Source organism: Myotis lucifugus, unplaced genomic scaffold (assembly GCF_000147115.1).
Source record: "Myotis lucifugus unplaced genomic scaffold, Myoluc2.0 scaffold_375, whole genome shotgun sequence".
Classification (NCBI taxonomy): Eukaryota; Metazoa; Chordata; class Mammalia; order Chiroptera; family Vespertilionidae; genus Myotis; species Myotis lucifugus.
Window position 1 is genome coordinate 659,901 of NW_005871423.1, and position 6,810 is coordinate 666,710.

Genomic DNA, 6,810 nt, shown 5'->3' on the forward strand with positions numbered 1-6,810 from the left:
GTGTGCGGGAGGCAGCCGATCAGTGATTCTCTCTTATCATTGATGTTTCTCTCTCTCTCCCTCTCTCCCTTCCTCTCTGAAATCAATAAAAATATATTTTTAAAAAAGAAAAGAAATAAGCCCATTTAATAGTAGTGAAAATGTTACTACTAATAAAGATAAGAGCTGCATTGCAGCCAAATTACATATTTTTTTACAGGATGGGGAAATTTTCATATTGCCCTATATTTAAGTATTTATTGTTCAGAGAGGGATCTGGGGCTGATATGGTCTCCATAGCATTTTTCTTCTTTCTTTTACCTATTAATACCCACATTTTGGATAGTTCAAAAATCATTGGTATTCCTACCAGAGGAGGAGAAATACAAATAGAAAAGGAACTAAAATTCAAATTTATCAACTGAGTTGTTTGTCCATAACTCTGATAGTTTAGAAAAATAAAGATGGGGCTGAAACACCAGCAGAAGAGGTAGGAGGCTGAAAACAGTGATTAGAAGTGAAATGTGAACCCTGACCTATGAAATTCCTTTATAGTATTTTCTGGGTGCTAGAGGGATTTTTGTGTCAGGAGACAGATTTAATAAAATAACTTTTATTTAAATATTAGTATCAGCTTATATAAGATTCTCCCTGCCGTCTCAAATCAATTATTGACTATCCTCTGTTGATGATTGAGGAATGATAGCAATTAATTAACTATTTTTACATTGAAGATGACCACATTGCTCTAATTCAAGTGTGCCTATATAAGCTAGCCAGGAGGTGTGCGGCTGCAATGTAGATTTTGAAGAATCCGCAAGCACGCTATGGTGCAAAGAAAATGACAATATAAAACATCATCTTTGCTCCTATTTGATTATTAGTATTTTCTTAATCCTCACCAGAGGATATTTTTCCATTGATTTCTTAGAGAGAGTGGAAAAGAGAGGGAAAGACAGAGAGAAATACTGATGTGAGAGAAACACACCAATTGGTTGCCTCCTGCACGAGCCCTGACCAGGGTCTAGGCTAGGGAGGAGATTCTGCAACCCAGGTACATGCCCTTGATCAGAATCGAACCCAGAACTCTTCAGTCCGCAGGCCAACACTCTACCCATTGAGCCAAACTGGCTAGGGCAATTTTTGCTCCTGTTTGAGAAGATTGAATCCTATTGTAGGCAAAACATCTTTTTGTTTTTTGCTCTACACTTACTATATTAGACTGAAAATGTATGTCAAAGAAAATCAGTAAAGATTAGTTGAATTTATATGAAGCATGCACTTGCCTGAATTAGAGCAACATAAATGACCAAATATCATCCAGATGGATGGAAAGACTAATCATAAATTTTAAAACAAAGATCAGTTGTTAGACATGTTAATTTTTTCTTCTTCTTCTTAGTTCTTTCTATTTTTATGTCCTTATTTTCTATGACTTAAAGTTTAATTTATAAAATAAAGTGGTAGTGGTATTTTTTTTTTCAGTAGTCCATTAAAGAGCAAAACAGACCACTACTATAAATCACAGCAGTCTGAGATATTTTTTTTAAGATATTCACAGAAAAAGTAAGAAAGCCAAATTTGGACTTTTTTTTTTTTCTGTTTGGTAGCCATTCCAACTGCATTACCTAGGTTAGTATCCATTTTTTAGTAATTTTACTGGCTCTTATTTTCCCAAGTTCTAATGTTGATTTTTTTGTCTTTCTCTCCTGCCAGAAGCCGGTCCACCCTTGCTGCTTAACACAGTTGCTGCAGGGAAGAAACATTTGCACAGCATATGTTTCAAGGGACCTGGCCTATATAGCATACTGTTCTTAATATGTTTGCTCCCCTTAGCGCTATGTGTTTTAACCAAAGTCACCTCTCCGAGAAAGGTTGTTTCCCCGGGTAGGGATTTTTCCCTGAAGTTAAGGAGGGGATAAAACCCCTTAACTAAGTGCCAGGCGGGTAGTTAATCACTTTAACTACAAACAATCACGCTTAAGCTACATAATCTTTACTCCCTGGAATGGAGATAAGAAACGCCCTAACCTTTGCAATAGAAATTGACAGGATTAAAATCTGTATAAATACAGATGTAACAAGACAATAAACACCAGAACTTGGCTGGAGATCCTAGACAGAACTTGGCTGGAGATCGTGGCTAGAGATCCTGGCTAGGCTGCTGATCAACTGAAGGCTGTCTCCGTGTCATTCCTTCTTCGCCGACTCCGTCCACACCTTTGAGGACCCCTGGACCTGCTGAGGTTAGACCCCAACACCCAAGTACCCATCAGTAGACCCCGAACCCTGAACCACACGGAACGTGGAGGGAAAATACATCAACAACAATAGGGGAAGTTTTCCATCTTTGAATAAGGATTGCTGCACTGGACAACTTCAGAATATTACTCACAATGTCATCGAACAGGAGTCAGAATCCCCATGGACTGAAGCAGATTGGCCTTGACCAGATCTGGGATGACCTCAGAGCCGGAATCCAGCAGGTATACACCAGACAGAGTATGGCAAAATCCAGATACATGGAGCTCTACACTCATGTTTATAGCTACTGCACGAGTGTTCACCAGTCAAACCAAACGCAAGGGGCTGGCGTCCCTCCTTCTAAATCAGAAAAGGGGCAAACGCCTGGGGGAGTGCAACTTCTTGGCTGGGAATTATACAAACGACTTAAAGAATTTTTGAAGAATTATTTGACAAATCTTCTTAAGGATGGAGAAGACTTGATGGATGAGAGTGTACTGAAGTTCTACACTCAGCAGTGGGAAGATTACCGGTTTTCCAGCAAAGTTCTGAATGGAATTTGTGCCTACCTCAATAGATATTGGGTTCGCCGTGAATGTGATGAAGGACAAAAAGGAATATATGAAATCTATTCTCTTGCATTGGTGACTTGGAGAGATTGTCTATTCAGGCCCTTGAACAAACAGGTAACTAATGCTGCTTTAAAACTGATTGAAAAGGAAAGAAATGGTGAAACCATCAATACAAGACTGATTAGTGGAGCTGTACAGTCTTATGTGGAATTGGGGCTGAATGAAGATGATGCATTTGCGGAGGGTCCTACGTTAACAGTGTATAAAGAATCCTTTGAGTCTCAGTTTTTGGCTGATACAGAGAGATTTTATACCAGAGAGAGTACTGAATTCTTGCAGCAGAACCCAGTTACTGACTACATGAAAAAGGCAGAGGCCCGTCTGCTCAAGGAGCAACAAAGAGTGCAGGTCTACCTCCACGAAAGCACTCAGGACGAGCTAGCGAGGAAGTGCGAGCAGGTGCTCATCGAGAAGCACCTGGAGATTTTTCACACAGAGTTTCAGAACTTGCTGGATGCTGATAAAAACGAAGATTTGGGTCGCATGTATAATCTTGTATCTCGAATCCAGGACGGCCTAGGAGAACTGAAAAAACTTTTGGAGACACATATTCATAATCAGGGTCTTGCAGCAATTGAAAAGTGTGGAGAAGCTACTTTAAATGATCCCAAAATGTACGTGCAGACAGTGCTGGATGTTCATAAAAAGTACAATGCCCTAGTCATGTCAGCATTCAATAACAACGCGGGCTTCGTGGCCGCCCTGGACAAGGCTTGTGGGCGCTTCATAAACAACAATGCTGTCACCAAGATGGCTCAGTCGTCCAGTAAGTCCCCCGAATTGCTGGCTCGATACTGTGACTCCTTGTTGAAGAAGAGTTCCAAGAACCCAGAAGAAGCAGAAATAGAAGATACACTCAATCAAGTGATGGTTGTCTTCAAGTACATAGAGGACAAGGATGTGTTCCAGAAGTTCTATGCGAAGATGCTGGCCAAAAGACTCGTGCACCAGAACAGTGCGAGTGATGATGCCGAAGCAAGCATGATCTCCAAATTAAAGCAAGCATGTGGGTTTGAGTATACCTCTAAACTTCAGCGGATGTTTCAGGACATTGGCGTGAGCAAAGATTTAAACGAACAGTTCAAAAAGCACCTGACAAATTCAGAGCCACTGGACTTGGACTTCAGTGTCCAGGTGCCGAGCTCCGGCTCGTGGCCCTTCCAGCAGTCCTGCACGTTCGCCTTGCCATCAGAGCTGGAACGTAGCTACCAGCGATTCACTGCTTTCTACGCTAGTCATCATAGCGGCAGGAAGCTGACGTGGTTGTACCAACTCTCCAAAGGAGAGCTGGTCACAAACTGCTTCAAGCGCAGATACACTTTGCAGGCATCTACATTCCAGATGGCAATCCTGCTTCAATACAACACGGAAGATGCTTACGCGGTGCAGCAGCTGACGGACAGCACTCAAATAAAAATGGACATTTTGGCACAAGTCCTACAGATTTTATTGAAGTCGAAGTTATTGGTCTTGGAAGATGAAAATGCAAATGTTGATGAGGTGGAATTGAAGCCAGATACCTTAATAAAATTATATCTTGGTTATAAAAATAAGAAAGTAAGGGTTAACATCAATATGCCAATGAAAACCGAACAGAAGCAGGAACAGGAAACTACACACAAAAATATTGAAGAGGACCGGAAACTGCTGATCCAGGCGGCGATTGTGAGGATCATGAAGATGCGGAAGGTCCTGAAGCACCAGCAGCTGCTTGGGGAGGTGCTCACTCAGCTGTCCTCACGGTTCAAGCCACGGGTCCCGGTCATCAAGAAATGCATTGATATTCTGATCGAGAAAGAATATTTGGAGCGAGTTGATGGTGAAAAGGACACCTACAGTTACTTGGCTTAACCCTTGTAGAGGGTCTGACTGCCACCGCGGCCAATGTTTCTGGTGGGCAGGATGACGACCAGTTCCTAGCAGCTGCCTGCACCACTGGCCTCCCTTTTTAAACTGAGACCAAGACTCCCAGCAGCCGGTCTCAGATGTACATCAGAACTGCTCAGGATCGAAACATTTCAAGTCTGTAAATATGGACACCGACGCCATTTAACCTAATTTAAGAACAGAGGGGAATGAACCGTCCTGCTGAGGGCTGCATGCTACTGCAACTAGATCAATACATCCGCTACGTGCTAACAGCTGCCTCCGTCTCGGCAGCACTGAGTGTCGGCCACACTTTGAGAGGAGTCTGAATGGACCCGCGTGTAATCTGCTCTGAAAACCATTTGTATAGTGTGTTTCATTTTTTAATGTGTGAAATAAAGGAAATTAAAGGATTTCTGTAAAAAAAATAAAAATAAATAAAATCAACTGGTATAGACCTAGCCAGTTTGGCTCAGTGGATAGAGCATCAGCCTGCAGACTGAAGGGTCCCAGGTTCGATTCCAGGCAAGGGCATATACCTTGGTTGCGGGTATATCCTCAGTAGGGGGTGTGCAGGAGGCAGCTGATCAATGTTTCTCTCCCATCAATGTTTCTAACTCTCTCTCCCTCTCCCTTCCTCTCTGTAAAAAATCAATAAAATATTTTTTTTTAATCAGCTGGTATAAATACAGATAACAAGGCAATAAACCAGAACTTGGCTGCAGATCCTGGCTAGAGATCCTGGCTAGGCTGCTGATCAACTGAAGGCTGTCTCCGTGTCATTCCTTCTTCGCCGACTCCATCCACACCTTTGGGGACCCCTGGACCTGCTGGGGTTGGACCCCAACACTCTCCAGTAGAGTTAAATTACATTTTTAACCTACTTAGAAAAGTGAGATCATCATAATAAGCACTGGCGGCTGAGGGCGCCATTGTCTTTTTCAATTGGGAGGGAGTCTCAGGCTCTGAGCTCCAGTTCCGGGCGAGTCTCTGGGGACCTAAACTCATGCGGGAGAAGCGGGACTGTCTGGCATCGGTCGGAACTCGAGGGCAGCTTTCTCTCAGAGGTACTTGCAGCGATTACCGGGACACTGAGAAGCGGGGTCTCTGAAGGCAGGACTGAGAGCAGCCATAACTGCTCCCTCCGCCCGCCCTGTTGATCCCCTGGGACCCGCCCGCCCAAGCCTTGCACGGAGGTGTTTGCTGGATAGCCTCAGGAAGAGGCTAGATTAGCACCTCCCTAGAGCTCCAGGACAGAAGTTCTCCCACTGCAGACACAGCTGATTCTCACAGCCAATTGGCCTGAAGGTCAATCCCTCCCAGTGCTACTTACAACAATCAAGGCTTAACTACAACAAGACTGTGCACAAAGACCACAAGGGGGAGCACCAAGAGTGTCCTCCTCAGGTAATTGGGGAGGCTGAACCACTGGGCCCTAGAGGACACTTAGCATAGAAAACCACTTTATTGACAAAAGGAAGCATAATAAATGCGGAGACAAAGAAACAGGACACAAATGACAGAAATGGAGGAAAGCAAACTGCTGGATATAGAGTTCAAAACCACACTTTTAAGGTTTTTCAAGAACTGTCTAGAAGCCGCCGATAAATTTAGTGAGACCCTCAAAAAGACTGGTGAGACCACCGATAAACGTAGTGAGATCCTCAAGAAATCTAGTGAGACCCTTGATGTTGTGAAAAAGGACCAACTAGAAATTAAGCATACATTGACTGAAATAAAGAATATTATACAGACACCCAACAGCAGACCAGAGGATCGCAAGAATGAAGTCAAATATTTGAAATACGAAGAAGCAAAAAACACCCAACTGGAAAAGCAAAAGGAAAAAAGAATCCAAAAATACGAAGATAGTGTAAGGAGCCTCTGGGACAGCTTCAAGTGTACCAACATTTGAATTATAGGGGTGCCAGAAGAAGAGAGAGAGCAAGATATTGAAAAGCTATTTGAAGAAATAATGACAGAAAACTTCCCCTACCTGGTGAAAGACATAGACTTCCAAGTCCAGGAAGCACAGAGAACCCCAAACAAAAGGAATCCAAAGAGGACCACACCAAGACACATCATAATT

General features: G+C 43.0%; 1 pseudogene; it reads left to right on the forward strand.

The window, feature by feature from the left end:
* Positions 1–2,333: 2,333 nt before the first annotated feature.
* Positions 2,334–5,117, forward strand: LOC102426652 (annotated as a pseudogene).
* Positions 5,118–6,810: the final 1,693 nt, after the last annotated feature.